Source organism: Phyllostomus discolor, chromosome 11 (assembly GCF_004126475.2).
Source record: "Phyllostomus discolor isolate MPI-MPIP mPhyDis1 chromosome 11, mPhyDis1.pri.v3, whole genome shotgun sequence".
NCBI lineage: Eukaryota > Metazoa > Chordata > Mammalia > Chiroptera > Phyllostomidae > Phyllostomus > Phyllostomus discolor.
In genome coordinates, this window is record NC_040913.2 from 72185720 (window position 1) to 72201874 (window position 16155).

Here is a 16155-nt window from a genome sequence, read left to right on the forward strand (position 1 = left end):
ACATACTTGCAATCTCTCATTCATTCATTCAACAAACATTTACTCACCACTTAGTAGATGTCATACATTGGGCTGGCCACAGAGTCTAGACTACAAGCTAGACTTTCACTATGACAAAATTCACCTGCCTTCAAGTGGCACACAATGGAGGCGGCTAATACCTGAAACGTTCATAACGCTTTTAAAAAGCCTCCTCTGGTTTCTCAAAGCATGCTGGGTCTCCATTTAAGCAAATAGCTTTGTGCTCTAGGAAGCTGTTTAGCTTCCTAGACTGGAAGCTCCCTAAAGACAGAGGCTGCATTTTATTTATCACTGTCCTTCATGTCTTTATCATCCAATATATGTCCATTGAATATAAATAAGATCGGAAACAAACATTTTTTCTATTCTTTCAAGATCTTTGGCTTTACTGTTTCTGAGGGCTTTGCCACCGGACAAAGAAAAATAATAAAGCTTCAGAGAAGAGGAAAAAGGGGATTGACTTAGATATGTTAAAAACAACACTGAGTACAATTTTGGGACTTCAGCCCAAGTACAAGTGGGCCGAGGTGCCTCCAAGAGCCACAGCTGGTATCCTGGCAGAAGTTTCCCCCGCCCCTCTGCTCTGCTCTGTGTACTCTCCTCTGAAAAGCCCCATTTGGAGTCCTAAAGAAAGAAAGAAAGGAGGAGGGACAGGAGGAATTAGAAGGGGAAGACACAGCTTGAACCCACACTCGTCAAGAAGGAAGGAAACCTTAAGCTGAAAGGGTGGGGGGCAGGGCTGGCCTGGGGGAGGAGATATGTAAGACTTAAAGTGGAGGACATGCCTGGACACTTTTCCTTCCTACAAGGCCTCTTTTTCCCCTTTCCTCTTTTTTTTTTTTTTTTTAATCTGGTGAAATAACAGTCTTCAGAATTGGAGAGCTGGAGCAGAAAAGGGAAGCAAGTGAGAAAGAAGTTGGTGAGAGAGACAGACAGACAGCTCGCCTCGAGGTGCTTTCAAAACCTGGCACCGAATCTGCATTTTAGGACAGTTTTCCTTCAAGTAAGCCCCATAGCCTGGAGTTCCAGAAGCCCAAGGGCCCGGGCTGGACCCAGAGAAAAGAAAGGGATCTCCCTACGAAAGCATACCAGGCCTGCCTTGTAATAACGTAATAGGGAAAGAGAGAGAGGAGTCTCCACGGCCCAATGCGTGCCCCAGGGACTTGCCTGGACGGTCTCTGTTCTCCTGCCCAACCCGCAGCTCGGGCAGTTGTTGCGGGGCTGCTGCCCCAGCGCCAGAACCCGCAAAGAAGTTTCGCCGCTGCAAACGTGAGAAAATGCAGCTCAGCAGAACACCCGCCCCAACCCTCCCCGCGGCCCCACCCCCACGGCCCGACCCCTGACGGTGGCGACCTTGGCCACCCCGGACGCTCCAGAGGGTTGGAGGAGGGGCTGCCCGCCAGGCTTTCCCAGGGCTAGGAGAGGAGGCCAGGGGCTGCTGCGACCGCCCCCTTGGCCCTGGGCCACCAGGGCAGGCGCGCCCCCAGCCCCCCAGTCCGCGCCTGCCCCCGCGCACCGCTCCGCGCCTCTCCACTCCTGGACTCGCAAAGGCACCCAACTTACCCCGCCGCGCAGGGGCCGGGGCTCGGGCAGGGTGCGTGTGTCACATCGGGGTAGGACGCGCCCCTCCGGCCCGCGGGGCCGGCGCTCTCGGGGGATTTCTTTATCTCGCTGCCAAACTCTCGGTGCCTCTCGCTCCTCTCGCTCCTCTCCCCCCCACCCCGCCCCCTCCTTTTCTCTTGTCTCTCGGCTCTTTTTTCCGGGTTAATTACGTTTCGCCTTAAAGCAAAACCCAGCCCCGGATGTGAGTACAATGCTCCGCCGAGCCCGCTGGGGGAGGAGAGGGGTGCCGGGGCGCCGCGGGGTGGGAGGGGGCACGGCCGGGCGCGGCGGGTTGCGCGGAGGGGGCGGGGCGGGCGCCCGGAAGGCGGCCCCGACCCCCTGGCCGGCGTCTGCCGCGGCGCAGGTGGGACCCGGGCCGCGGAGGGAGGCCCTGCCCCGGACGCCCGCCCCGGCAGCAGGTGTCCGGGGCGGGGAAGGGGCCCGAGGCCGAGGGCATCCCCGAAGGAGGGAGGCGAGCCGGAGCACGGGCTTCCCCTGATCCCCACTCCCTCTTCCCAAAGCCCCACCCAGCGCCTTCGGTCGGGCCTCCCTCGCATCCTGAGCCCTTGCCTTCCTGGGACTGCAGGCTTAGGGTTAGGGTCGGAAGAGGCAGAGCAGACTCCCCCTTGGAATTGCCCGCAGAGCCCCGTGGGGGCCACAGGTCCTAACGCGGGATATAGGGACATTTTCAGAGTGTGGCGCAAAGACGCCCTTCCTGCCCTCGGAGCGGGAGGAGACAGGGGGGTGCCCTGGGAAAATGGGAAACAGAAGAGCGTGCACGAAGTAAATATTGCCAAGGGGAACCCTAAGAGAACTACTGAGAGCCGGCCCAGCGCCCGCGTTATCTCGCTCAACATCCACTGCAGCCCTGTGCGTATCCGTCCCGTCCACGATGAGGAAACCGAGACTGGGGACTGAAGTCATGTGCCCTGGGTCCCACAGCTAATCAATGGCAGGTCGGTCGGGTTCTGACGCGGACCTCCCACGGGAGGCGATAGACATGCAAACGTGCCTCCAGTCGGGCCGTCAACATCCGACGCAGAAGTGAAGTGGGTGCAGCCTGGAAGGGAAGGTCGGGAGATGCGGTTTCTAGGGATCCCGGTGCAAATGTAGTGAATAAGGTCCGAGTGCGCCCGGACTTGGAGGGAGAGCGCGGAGGGCAAAAGAAGGTCCCTGGGGCTCTAGGACAGGGTCTGGATATGCGAGAGGGGCGGAAAGGCTGGCCCGCATTCCGGTAGCGCAGGGCGAAGGCAGACAGTTGAGAAGTCTCCGGGACCTGAGGCAGCAACGCCTGGGGACAGGGAGCCCGCGCCGGCAGCACACACCCCGAAAGCACCGGTGGTGAAACCACACACGTTTCCTCTTCCATTTTGATTGCCAAAGCAAAAAATGAGCCCCGGCTCTCTCAGGTGTGAAAAGGGCTGTTTGCTCTAGAACATTTTGCTTTGAAGGAGGAAGGAAAGGGGGACACAAGAAAGAGAAAAAAAAAAACATTTCCTTTGAAATAAATACATCAACGTCAATTTTTTTTTCCGTTCATGAAGGTTTTTGCCACACATAAATTTCTGGCAGCGTAGCATGCTGAAGAGCGTGCTCTCTAGAATCAGGTGGCCTGGGTTTGAATCCCAGCTCTGCCACTTTGATCCCTGGGCGAGTGACTTGTCTTTGGGTGCCTCCGTTTCTACATGGGTTCTCAAGGAGAGTCAGTGAGTTAACATTTGTAGTGCTTAGATTACTGTCAAAAATGAAGTGGATGCTATGGAAATGTTTTTGTGAATTTAAAAATGAGATTATGGTTTTCAGGGTGAAAAGGAACCAAATTCCACCCAGCTCCACGCAAATCTGAAGGGAACTGGTGGTTTCCAGTGCGAGCAACGAGGTGAAATCTCAGATTTCATGGTATGGTTCACATTAAAACCCATAAAATTCTACTCCCCGCGGAGCCGGCCTGAGTCACTCCATCACAGAGCCACAAATATTTCCTAGGCACTACTGTCTTGGACGCCTAGGAGGCCGAGAGGAGCCAGTGGCCCTGGGTCTCGCTGAGAGGGTATGACTGTTCCTAGGAGGTCTTGGCGGCCTTGTATGCCTCCTGGAAGTGCCCGGGCAGTAAATGGCACAGAGAGTGGTTACTGTCAGCCTTTAGAGGAGAAAGAGGTCTCTGTGTGGCGCCAAGTTGGGTTCTCAAGGAGATGGGCTTTGAAATGGGCTGAAGAAGATGGCGGGGAGCAAGAACCTGTCAGGCTGCAGGGAGGGCCCTTGGTGCATGTGGAGCAATGCTCATACTTCACGGGGAGCCCCATTTTCTTTCACCTGAGACCCTGGCTACGACCTGGCCCCGGCTAGCCTACCCCTGGATTTCCCGGTGCTTCTTCTGAGGACCACCCCTCCCCACCTCTTCCTGCAGTGGGCACCACGGAGCGGCTGTGAATGCTTCTGTGCCCTCCTGCAGAGCGTTTCCATCTCATGACTGACACACTTTGGAAGTATTTCCATTGCCTGATTTTATGCTTTTTTTTTTCAGTACAATAAACAGCCCTGATGCCTGAAAATGTGACTCTGCCTGTGGGGAAAGGAATGTCCTAAAAAGGGCCTTTCACATAAGCTATTTAAGTCCCCTCATTGTATCAACGCAAGAGGAGGTTCAAAGTGTCCTCAAGGTTTTGCAGCTAGTTAGTGGCAAAGCTGGTTCTAGAAGCCAGCATTGACTGCCCTCCGAATCTTCCAGTATTGGTATAGAAACTTTTCTGTGAAGACGGGACTTCTGGCCCAGAACCTAAGAATCTAACCAGAAAGCCTTTCACTGTACTCTAGCCATTCACGCACTTTTATTACTTCATGTTAATGGCCGGGTAACTCATCTAATAACCTTCAGTGGTAAGCCAGGGTTCCCTTCAGGGAACTGCATTGTTCTCTGTCCTCAGAGAGACCCATTATGTAAGGTACCAGGCTGCCAGTTCTGTTGGGGAAAGTGTGGAACTGAAGAGACCAAGGTCATTGGTCGATCCTGGTTCGGGCTAATTAACTTTACACAAAGATAAATTTCTCCAAGGCCACATACTGCACCTCTGATGCTAGCTGGTCATTTTATTGAAACCAGTCACTACTGGTTTCAATAGCAAAGCAGCATCCATTGCCAGAAAGATTACTCAAACTACTGTTGTTCTATTCAGTCCTAGTTATTCAACAACCAATTATCTGAACTTATTACCATGTTTTCTCCCATATATCTTGCATTTATTTATTTGCCAAATACTAAATGCTAATTTCTTTACACATATTATTCATCTAACTCTTACAACACTGGGAGCAAGTTACTCTTATTGCCCCATTTTATAGATGAGGCGACTGAGACACAGAGACCAAGCCTAGATCCAGACCTATGCATCCTGGTGCCAGAGTCTGCCCTCTTAGCCGCTGAGTTTGTGAATGATACAGAAAGATATAATTCAAAACTCTTTCCCCTCCACATTTTTGATGATCATCATCATTTACAATATCCATTCCACTTCACCTAGCAATTTCACGTCCAAAGCTATGTGCTACAGAAAATCATCTGGCGATATATGCAGTACATGTGGAGTACATATGGAGTATATGTGTATATATGGAGTGTGTGTATGTATATGGGCTATATACACAGGTACTCACAGGATCATTGTTTATAATGGTAAGTTGAAACTCTCATGGTCATTAACAAGGGATTTAACAAGTAAATATTGGTACACTCATACAATCCTATACTATGCTTTTAAAAAATGATTGCGGGGAAGGGGAGTGGGTGGCAGTGGAAGAGGGTGGTATAGGGGGATAAATGGTATAGGAAAAAATATAATAAAGATGCAAAATCAAATAATATTTTAAAAATCATGATTTAATTACAAACAGTAAATATATAATGTTTTAAGTGGAAAAAGAGTACAAAGCTGTCTATAGTATAAACCCATTTCTGTACATACAAACTATACATGCACACTCCACGAAAGAAGTCTAGAAGGCTACACTCCAACCTGCTAATCACAGTTTTCTCAGGGCAAAGAAAGAGGGGCTGTCACAGTGGATCTCACTTTTTAAGAGATGTATTTCTGTAATGTTGAATTTGGGGCAATAAGTATGCATACATTTGGTTATGAGAAAAGTGATTTAAATAATGATTTAAATTTGTAATAAAAAATGGAAGAGCTCTATGAGAAAGCACAGTTCAGCCCTCACTCAAGGAGCCCATCATTTACCAGGGAGGGACAACAGCACGTACAGAAACAACTGCCACAAAAGCCAGAAACTGAACCGTCCAGAGAGGGGAGAAGAGAGAAAGTTCTGTGGGAAATCACAAGCAGCTGGGGTGGACGGGTGCAGGAGAAGATGTATGGAGGACACTTGAGAAGAGCGTTGAAGGGAAAGGCAGGATGTGGAAGGTTGGGGGAGGGGCAGTGCAATGAGAACAGGTGGGCTCCAGATACAGAGATTGTCTAAGGCAAAGCTGAAAGGCGGGGACGCAGGGGATCCATTCAGGGAGGTGTGAATGGTCCAATGCAGCTGGAGCCCGGAAGGACAGATGAAGGATTTTCATAGGGAACGGGGAAGAAAGGTAGATGGAGGGTCTTGACTGCTAAGCTGGTGAGTGGTGCTTGTTACTTTAGGCATCAAGAGCCACTGAAGCTTTTGAGCAAGGAAGTGACCCAATCACAAGTGAATAAGCAATTTAGTGATTGCATAGTACCTGGACTCTAGCACCAAGCTGCCAGGACTGGACGCCTGACTGTCAATAATGAGCTGTCTAGCCGTGGTCCCGCACTTTCACTTCTTTCTCTGGTCTCTGTAACATGGGGAAGGTGGTGATAGCGGACAACCTATCTCACACTGCTGTTGCTAAGAGTGAATAAATGGTTTGGGGCACATAGTAAATACTGAGAATTCTGTTAAATTTTTAAAAGTCAGTATACTTTTGGATGAATATCTGCATTTCATTTTGAAACTTTTATTACGGAGCGCTAACGTGATAAATTATTAACTATTCGTTCTTTCACAGGCTCGTCCATTATTAATCTCATTTTACAAAGGGGACAATTTACGTTTTCGGGAGAGATGCAGTCTCAGAACGACATAACCAGTTAGGAATTGCCTCCATGAGTCCTGAATCCTGTTTCGGCATTCTCCATTCAGCACTCAGGGCTGCCTCTGAGCGCAAACTCTCGGAGCCTTAAGAATGGGAAGAATGAGGCGTGGAAGAAACTCTGCCGATTTCTGTTTATATGATAAGGGAAACAGCAGTACGGGACAGTAATAAAATCAGAAAAGATACAAATGTGGTGGAACATCTGGAAATGTGTATATAAAATACACACATACACACACACACACACGCTGAAATATGCCCCTCATTTCCAAAATCATATGTTAAAGACCTGACTCAAAGTGAGACAGCATTTGAAGAAAGGGCTGTTAGAAGGTAATTAAGGTTAAACGAGGTTGTAAGAGTGTGCATTGGTAGCCTTATAAGGAGAAGGAAAAGATCTCTCCTTTTCCCCACAGACACCAAGGAACGGCCACGTGAACACACCGCAAGGAAGTGGCCATCTGCAAGCCGAGAAGAGCCCTCTCCCCAGAACCCAACCATGCTGGCCACCAGATCTGGGACTCCCAGCCTCCAGAACTGTGAAAAAACAAATCTCTGTTAAGCCACACGTTCTGTAGTATTTTTATACACATACACACATGCATATATACATATATTATACACACATGCCAAAATTATTTCCTAGTAACAAAGTTTAGAAGACATTGCTAAATCTGACACTAATATAAACCTCAAAACTGAGTGTGCATCCTGTCCCTAGGAATAGCAGTCTGCCTGCGAAAGGCTCCGCTCCTGTATCGATTCCTGCGGAGGGCATTGCTTTTCCGTCAGTTTGAGTAAGTGCAGTGCCCTGTGAGGATGCCTGCACCCCCAGCCAGGCCCTGTGACTGCGTGGGAAGAGCTGGGCCTGTGGAAGCAGAGAGAGAGAAGGTTCTGAATCCATGACCGTGTTTTAGCAGTGTATTTAACTTTACTTTTTGCTTAGGCTAGTTACGTAATTCATTTCCTCAGCACTGAGCCTCCATGCGGGCTCTTACTAGTAAATACCGATGGATGAATATTGTCCAGGTTGATCGCCAGAACAAACCACCCACTTTTCCACGGCATTCCTCTGGTGGGCTGAATTTTACATCAGTGTTTCTCAATACACCTTTCCATTATTTGATTAACAGGAAAAACGTGTATGCTGTGCAGAGGTCAAAAGGTACAAATAGTGAGAACAACCAAATACTTCTTCCACTCACGTCCACCGGACTGTTTTCATCCCCAGAGGTGATCCATTGGTTCATGTTTAATAATAAAAAAAAACATTCGATTTGCAAGGAGATAAAATGTAATTATCTGAGTGCTAAATTTATTTCTGAATTTTCCAAGTATCTGCCAATAAGCAGGTATTATTTTATGATCAGAGGGGAAAAAATGTTCTACAAGTAAGTAGTTTTTAATTTTAAAGTACCTCAGAGATCTCAGGGCTGCTGTGTGATTTAAAAAAAAAAAAAGAACTACCATAGAAGTAACTTTACCCTCAACTTAAAAAATAATTGTCAGTCTGTGAACATGTTTCAAAAAATTTTAGCCAATTTTGAACCCTTCACATGAAAACTCCTGCCACTGGAAAGATATACAAAACCTGATTCACAGCTTGAACCCTGAGACCTGGTGAAACTCAGTACAAGTCACTGGAGACAGGAAATTTGCTCAGGAATCTTTCAGATTCCATCAAAATCGTATGATGACTCCACGTGCCTATCAAACTGTACTGAATTAAGTGTAGCGCAAGGCTGGAGAATTAAGCCCAATCCAGATTACCTTCTTCATTGAGTAATTGCACAATAACAAGCTAACTTTATCTTTACACCTAATACTTAATGATACTGTGAATGTTCTAAATTGGATAAGTAGCCAAATGCACCCTCCAGTGTCTGAGGTCAGAAGATGTCACAGTCCTGGCCTGCTGAAAAACATACGTAGCAACACGACCTTGACCTAGAGGTTGCCCCTCTGGCAACTTCAATCTCTGGGAGAGAACTCTGAATTCAGAAGGTAGAGGGGAAGGACCTCCGAGTAGCCAAAGCCCCTGCATTAAGAAGAGCCTTTCTTAGGCTTGCTTATGGGTTCTGAATGACTGTCTAATTTCCAAAGGTCCGCTTATGTGGTTTCCTCTCAGCAGATTAGAAACAGCAGCAGAATGGAGAAGCTATTGGAGATGGAGGGAGGGAGGGGGTAGAGGAGGGAATGACTTTCTTCAGTTTATTCCCATGTCTCTAGATGGGTTAGCTGACGACATCAAAGGAGAGGAAAGAAAAGTGGACAGCATTCCCAGAGGTTCTTTGTGCTCAAGAAGACCTTCATCATTCCCGAGATGACGCTAAGGTAGGAAAACGTGGTCGAAGTGATGGGGGCCTTCATTTTAGGTGGAAGTTTTCATGTGGCTTTGCTGGTAGGAGCGGTGACCTTCAAGGAGGGGGTCACCTCCTCAGAGGTGCTAAGAGGAGACTTTGGATTCACTCTCACTCTTGTGTTTTTAAAATATGATGTATACATGATGTATCTTTTGCTTTAAATTTTTAAAAATTATTTTTAAACAACTTTACAAATAAAGTCTGTGAAAAGAAAATTGTTTAAGTTAAAAATATTAGAGACCTAAGCCCTGGCTGGTGTAGCTCAGTGGATTGAGCATGGGCTGCGAACCAAAGTGTCGCAGGTTCAATTCCCAGTCAGGGCACATGCCTGGGTTGCAGGCCATGACCCCCAGCAACCGCACATTGATGTTTCTCTGTCTCTCTCTCTTTCTCCCTCCCTTCCTTCTCTAAAAATAAATAAATAAAATCTTTTTTAAATCCCTTTAAAAAAATAAAAAATACTAAAGGCCTGAAATCATTAAACTCCTCGAAGAAAACATAGTAGGTAAGCTCCTTGGCATTGGCTTGGCAATGATATTTTTGGATTTGACACTGACAGCAAAAGCAACAAAAGCAAAAATAAATACATGGGACCACAGCAAACTAAAAAGCTTTTGAACAGAAAAGGAAACAGCCGGCACAGTGAAAAGGTAACCTACAGAATGGGAGTAAATACTTGCAAATCTTGCATTTGGTTAAGCGGTTAATATCCAAAATGTACATGGCATTCATATAACTCAATAACGAAAACCATCCTGATTAAAACATGGGCAGAGGAACTGAATAGACACTTTTCCAAAGAAGACATACGAATGGCCAACAGGAAAATGAAACAATGCTCAACTTCGTAACCATCAAGGAAATACAGACCAAAACCACAGTGAGATATCACCTCATGCTTGTTACGAAGGCTATTATCAAAAAGAGGAGAGGCAAGTGTTGGCACAGACGTTGAGAACGGGTAATGTAAATGGATGCAACTGCTATGGAAAACAGTGTGGGGGGCCTCAGAAGACTAAAAACAGAACTGCCACGTGACCCGGCAACCCCACTTCTGGGTGTAGTCGAAGGAAACCAAGCACGGTCTCCAAGAGAATATCTGCACTCCCGTGCTCGCTGGCTGCAGGGTCGCTCACAGTAGCCGCGTCCTGGGAACAACCTAGATACCCACTGATGAATGGGTAGATCAGAAAACGGGATATCCACGTAACATGACAGATAGTATTAAGTATATAATATTATTCAGCCATGAAAAAGAATATAATCCTACCATTTGTGACAACATGGATAACACTTGAGAGCATTATGCTGAGTGAAGTAAGTCAGACAGGGAAAGACAAATACCGTATGATCTCTCTTCTATGTGGAATCTTAAAAAACTGAACCCATAGCAACAGAGGACAGATTAGTGGTTGCCAGAGACAGGAGATGGGGGCGGGTAAATGAGTGAAGGGACGAGTGAAGGGGGTCAAAAGGTACAAATATAATATAAATAAGTTCTGGGAATGTAATGTATAGTATAGTGACCACAGTTACAATACTGTTTTGTGTATTTGAAAGTTGCTAAGAGAGTACATATTAAAAGTTCCCCACTACCGAACAAATATTTGTAACTATGTGAGGTGATGGATGTTAACTAAACTTATGGTTGTGATTATTTTGCAACACATAGATATATCAAATCTCTGTGTTATTACACCTTAAACTAACACAATGTTATGTCAATTATATCACAATAAAAATGGAAAAATTCAAAAGATAACCCCAAAAATATTGCACCACAATGAGACAGCACTACGTACCTACCAGAATGGCTAGAATAAAAAACAGTAACAGTGTCATACGCAGGGGAGGATGAAAAGAAATGGACCGTGGGTCCTTGCCGGTGGGAGTGTAAGGGCGTACAGCCTCTCTGGAAAACGGCTTGGCAGTGTCTTCAAAAAACTAAACACGCAGCTGTCATGAGACCCAACAATTACACATCTGAGCATTTATCCCAGAGAAATAAAGACCTAAATTCACACAAAAACCTGTGCATGAGTGTTTGTAGCGGTTTTATTGATAACAGCCAACACTGGCTGAAACCCAGAAGCCCTTCAGTGGGTGAACAGTTAAACGAACTGTGGTAGACCCAAACCACGGAATGCTACTCAGCAACAAAAAGGAGCCAACTATCCATACACAGAATAGCCAGAATGAATCTTTAGAGAGTTGTGCTAAATTTAAAAAAGACAGCCCCAACAGGTTACATACTGTCTGATTGGTACCATTTATATAATTCTTTTTTAAAAGATATTATTTATTTACTTTTAGAAAGAGGGGAAAGGAGGGAGAAAGGGAGAGAAACGTCAATGTATGAGAGATACATTGATTGGCTGCCTCTCACGCACCTGTAGCTGGGGACCTGGCCCACAACCCAGGCGTGTGCCCTGACTGGGAATTGAACTGGTGACCTTTTGGTTTGCAGGCTGGTACTCAATCCACTGAGCCTCACCAGCCAGGTTTATATAATGTTCTTGAAATGACAAACTTAGAGAAATTGAGAGCAGGTGAGTGATAGCCAAGGGTTAAGAAGGGAGCGGGATAAGGGGGACGTGAGTGTAGCTATACAATGGCAACACAGGGATCCTCTTGCTGACGGAAATGTTCTGTGTCTTGGCTGCAAAAGTCCCAGTATCCTGACTGTGATATTGTACTAGGCTTATAAAATGCCACCATCGGGGGAAACTGGGTAAAGAGTACATAGAATCTCTCTGAATTATTTCTTACAACTACACGTGAATCTACAACTATCTCAAAATAAAAGTTTTAATTAAAGAAAGACAAAGTTTAAAGCTGAAAAAGATTGACAGAGCTTTGTGCTTAAATAGATAGTATCTAGTTTTAAAAAGCCCTTGTGGTGAGACATAACCCTCTTGACCCTAGATTAACTAAAGCATCACCGCTCACAAACTCCACACACCGGTTAAGCAGTTTCACACACTGTGGCTGCACTTGAACTGTGGTGAACTACCCTTCAGTTTTTAGTTCTGATCTGAAGAGCAGCCAGCACTTTATTTCTCTCCAGCCTCACCTGCTCCCCTCCCCATTGCATAGCTCCCCCCATGGCTATTTCCTTTGCCATTTGGGCACATGGTTGCTTCTACCCATCTTTCTGACTTCCTCGAAAAGAAAGATTTTAATGCTTGGAGGAACTCCACTGGCATCTCAGCTGGTATGCAAGAAAGTCAGTTTCCTAGGACAGGGTGTACATCAGGGTTGGTTGGATCATTTCAATTAGTCACCATAAAACCCTGCTGTGGCTCCCCTGTATTCAGAAGGCGGCAAGCAAACATTGCAGTAGGAGTCCGTTAGAATGCGGCTCGTAATTATATGTTACTGGGCACACCATGAGTCAAATCACGGCCACTGAAATGTAACTGCATATTCTTGAAATAGTTCAGCTGTGAGGTCTAGGGGCTGACTTATTTCTGGTTTCTCCAATTTAAGCCCTGGTATCATGACCCTGTAGCTACCACCCAGCTTAGAGTAGATGAGCAGCATGGTGAGGGACAAAGGACTCTGGAAAAGCAAACCTCTGAAACTGTAGGTAGGGTGATGCCTGCAATTTAACTGTTCTAAGTTGCAAAAGCTCTAGAAATATAAGTACTATGTTATGAGCAGGAATGTCAGTAAGAGGATGATATAAAACAGTGGTCTTCAAATTTTCCTTTACTACCTCCCCTACAAAGTGCTGGAAACAAGGTAACCCTTTGCACATTTCTAAATTGGCATTTATAACTTTTAATCCTAAGTGTGAGTGGTTGCAAAGGATGCGTTCTGCAGGTTGGTCACAAGTGGAGTTTTGAAATAAAACTGTTACATCACTCTTTCTCAATGTATCCAACAGAATCTAACTACCATAGTCATGTGACACCATCATGCCTCTTTCTTTCTTTTTTTCATTTTTTTAAAGAGATGCAATTTTTTTAAGATTTGTTTATTTATTTATTTTTAGAGAGGGAAGGGAGGGAGAAAGAGAGAGAGAGAGAAACATCAGTGTGTAGTTGCTGGGGGCCATGGCCTGCAACCCAGGCATGTACCCTGACTGGGAATTAAACCTGCGATACTTGGTTCACAGACCACACTCAATCCACTGAGCTACGCCAGCCAGGCATATGCCTCTTTCAAACTGAACAAGCAATTACTTGACAGTCAGAATGTTAAATCCTCCCCTTTTCCCTGATCACGGTATGTACGTTCCACGTCCCCTCAAGAATTGTATCCAAATGTCATGTATTTTTATGACATCATTTATTATTAGGTCATCTTTTATTGATTACCCTATCATATATTCTGAAACAAAATGCATATGTAAATTGATTTTACAATGTAAAAAATATCTTGGGACTATAAGCCTTCCAGTGTTAAAACAGTCTTTGAATCAATACAATTATTAGTAACAAAATAAATATATATGTAATTGACCATTAAACGTAAACCAGTAAAATATTAGACATTATTCTCTTAATGAGATGAATGAGGATGGATTTTTAAATATAATATATATATATTTACCCATATATGTATTTACCCATCTACCCATAGATATGTTCAACTGTCTATCAATTAATATTCCTTTTTGCAAGAATGAGCGTGTTACCTCTGAATGCCATCCCTATTTCTCATGAAGAGCCTTGCTCGCATGAACAAGCAGGTAGACGGGGCTGAGGGGTTTTGTTACCACAGTGACCAGGGCTGATGAGAAGGAGGGAAAACCGGGACAGTTTCCTGGGCCCGTGGCTTCAGAGAGGGGTCTGGGACGACTTAACTGCCCGTGAGTACAACCCCTCAGTGAAGACTTCCAGCCAGCCCGCCTTTGCCAGGAAACTTGACATTGGTTTTTCAGCAGGGCTGAATCTGGCAATGTCGTTCAATTCTTTGCACTCCTTCAAGTCCCAGGTCAGATGTCACTTAGAGATCTTCCTTCAAAACTTGTTGCAGGGGGAGGCTGTGCGCACGAGGGACAGGGAGTGCCTGGGGACCCTCGTCCTTTCTGCTCGGCTCTGCTATGAGCCTGAAACTGGTCTAAAACGTAAAGCCTGTTTTTACAAAATCATTGTACTGATCCATCAGTGGTCAGTACAAACTCAGTTAAGTTTTTCTCCAAGTTTTATGAAACACCTTAAATTTGAAACTACCTAACTTGTGAAAAGGATATGTATCTTTTAAAAAGCCTTTTGCTTTCTCAACACAGACACAAATATGTCTGATTGCCCCTGGTTGGCCCTGGATGCTTTTACAGCCATAGGCATCGCCTTTCTTTCCTTTTTCAGAAGCAAGAAAGGACCGCATGAAGGGCAGGTGGGAGCCGAGAAGACCTGGCGTGGGCCCGGCTCTCCCTCCAACTCCATCCCCTGTGGGTATCTGTCGCCCAGAAGTCCCTGGAGTGCGGTGATTTAAAAACTGCCTCAAGTGCACAGAATCGTAATGTCAGGTTTTTTTAAAAAATTATTTGCTACTTATCTGAAGTTCAGCTTTGATGGGGTGCCCAGTATCAAATCATTCTTTTGAAGAGATGAGAGAGAACGAGATGGAGAAACGAGACCCGGAAAGACTGAAGTCCGGGAACAGGGAGCAGAGCCTTTTATTTCTCCCTCTACCTAATTCTCAGATGGAAGCACTGCTTCCTCACCCCATCCCACGCCACCCATCCTTACCTCCTCCCCGACGTCTTCCCATTCCCCTTCCCCCAAAAGCAAAAGCACGAGCAGAAACAACAACCAAAATACGGGCGGACAACATTCATGAAAGAGGGGCAGCTTGGGAGGAACCAGGGCGAGGAAACGAGGTTGCGAGGGAGGCGCAGAGAGGGTGTGTGGAGACAGGGTGGGCAAACCAGCTCGGCCCCTCGCCTCGCAAGCAGAGGCTCGTGGGAGGACAGGGGCTGCCACCACTTCTTTCAGGTCAGCAGCCAAGTTCATACACAGTTTGTGAATGTCCCTTTTGCAGTCCAGCCCGTGGATGCACAACGAAAACATTATGCCCGTCCAGCCACAGTCCTCACACCACTTGGTGCCCCCCTGAGTGGTTCCTTAGGAAAGGCCCGGATGGAGGCCTTTCGTTTTTCCTTCCCCCTTCAGTTCCTGCCCTCTCTCACTCCCCTCTCATCTCCCAAGCACCAAAAATAATTTGAATTTCAAGCCTTTTTTTGGCCTTCCTGTGGGTGTGGGAGGGCCTCCTTTGGGAATTGTTCTGGATCTAGTCGGCTCCATCTGTAATTTGGCAAAATCTCTGCCTGTACCCCGCCCCCATCTCCTTTTCTTAATACACAGGGAGTTCGGGTTCCCACCCCCCAAAAAACCTTCTCTGCCTGATCCCCGGATGACAGAAGTGAAAGGGGCCCCCGGGGAGCCCCTGGGGGCCTGCAGCCCCCACTTACCCCGCCCGGCCGTGGAAGAACAGAGCTCTCTGCTTCAAAGGACAAGGTGACTTGAGAAGGAGGAAGCAAGGTCTGTGCGCTTCGGTTCAGGAGACCCAAGGCGAGTTCCTGTTTCGGAGACAGAGCTTTAAAAACTGATTCAGGGAGGGGGGTGTGTGTGGGGGGGGGTTCCTTTTCTCCAGTTCACCCACAGGGTCCCCTTGATCTTTCTCAGGGGAACCACTGATCCACCTTAATGAAAAACCCCTCAAGATTTAGCCCCCTGCTCCCCACCCCTGTTCCTCTGCCTTCGTCACCGTGTCTTAGCTCCTGACTCAATACTCAGGTAAATTTTTGTTATTGACCAGAAAAAGGAAAAGCAAATAAAAGCAAGAAAGAGAAAGGACCACACATCTAAGAGTTTCCTGTGGTTTGAGACCGTTTTAGTTCAAGGTTCTCATGGCTTGTTTCCCCTCGTCCTTCCTTCCCACGCGGAAGGCAGCGCTCCAGCCCACAGTGGACACCTAAGGAGCGGGGCAGGAGGGCGAATGGGGGCGCCCGAGGAAGAAGGGCCAGTTTCAGGCAGGACCTGCTGTGCCAGCCAGAGCCTCTGCCTTCAGTGCTGCGGACCGTGCACCCCTGAGCCAGAAAGG

The 16155-nt window shown here is 46.7% G+C and overlaps 1 protein-coding gene across 3 annotated transcripts in view; it reads right to left on the reverse strand.

The window, feature by feature from the left end:
* PLEKHA2 (pleckstrin homology domain containing A2) overlaps positions 1-15623 on the reverse strand; it is a 72855-nt gene extending 57232 nt beyond the window's left edge. The window contains exons 1-2 of one of the 3 annotated variants that reach the window (XM_036011580.1): positions 1585-1724; positions 1189-1282 (exon numbers count right to left, since the gene is read on the reverse strand). The gene's annotated coding sequence lies outside the window, so the exon portion shown is untranslated. Of the gene's footprint in view, positions 1-1188; positions 1283-1584; positions 1768-15523 lie in introns of those variants that run through there. The other 2 variants (XM_028527048.2, XM_028527047.1) reach the window with 2 other exon arrangements.
* Positions 15624-16155: the final 532 nt, after the last annotated feature.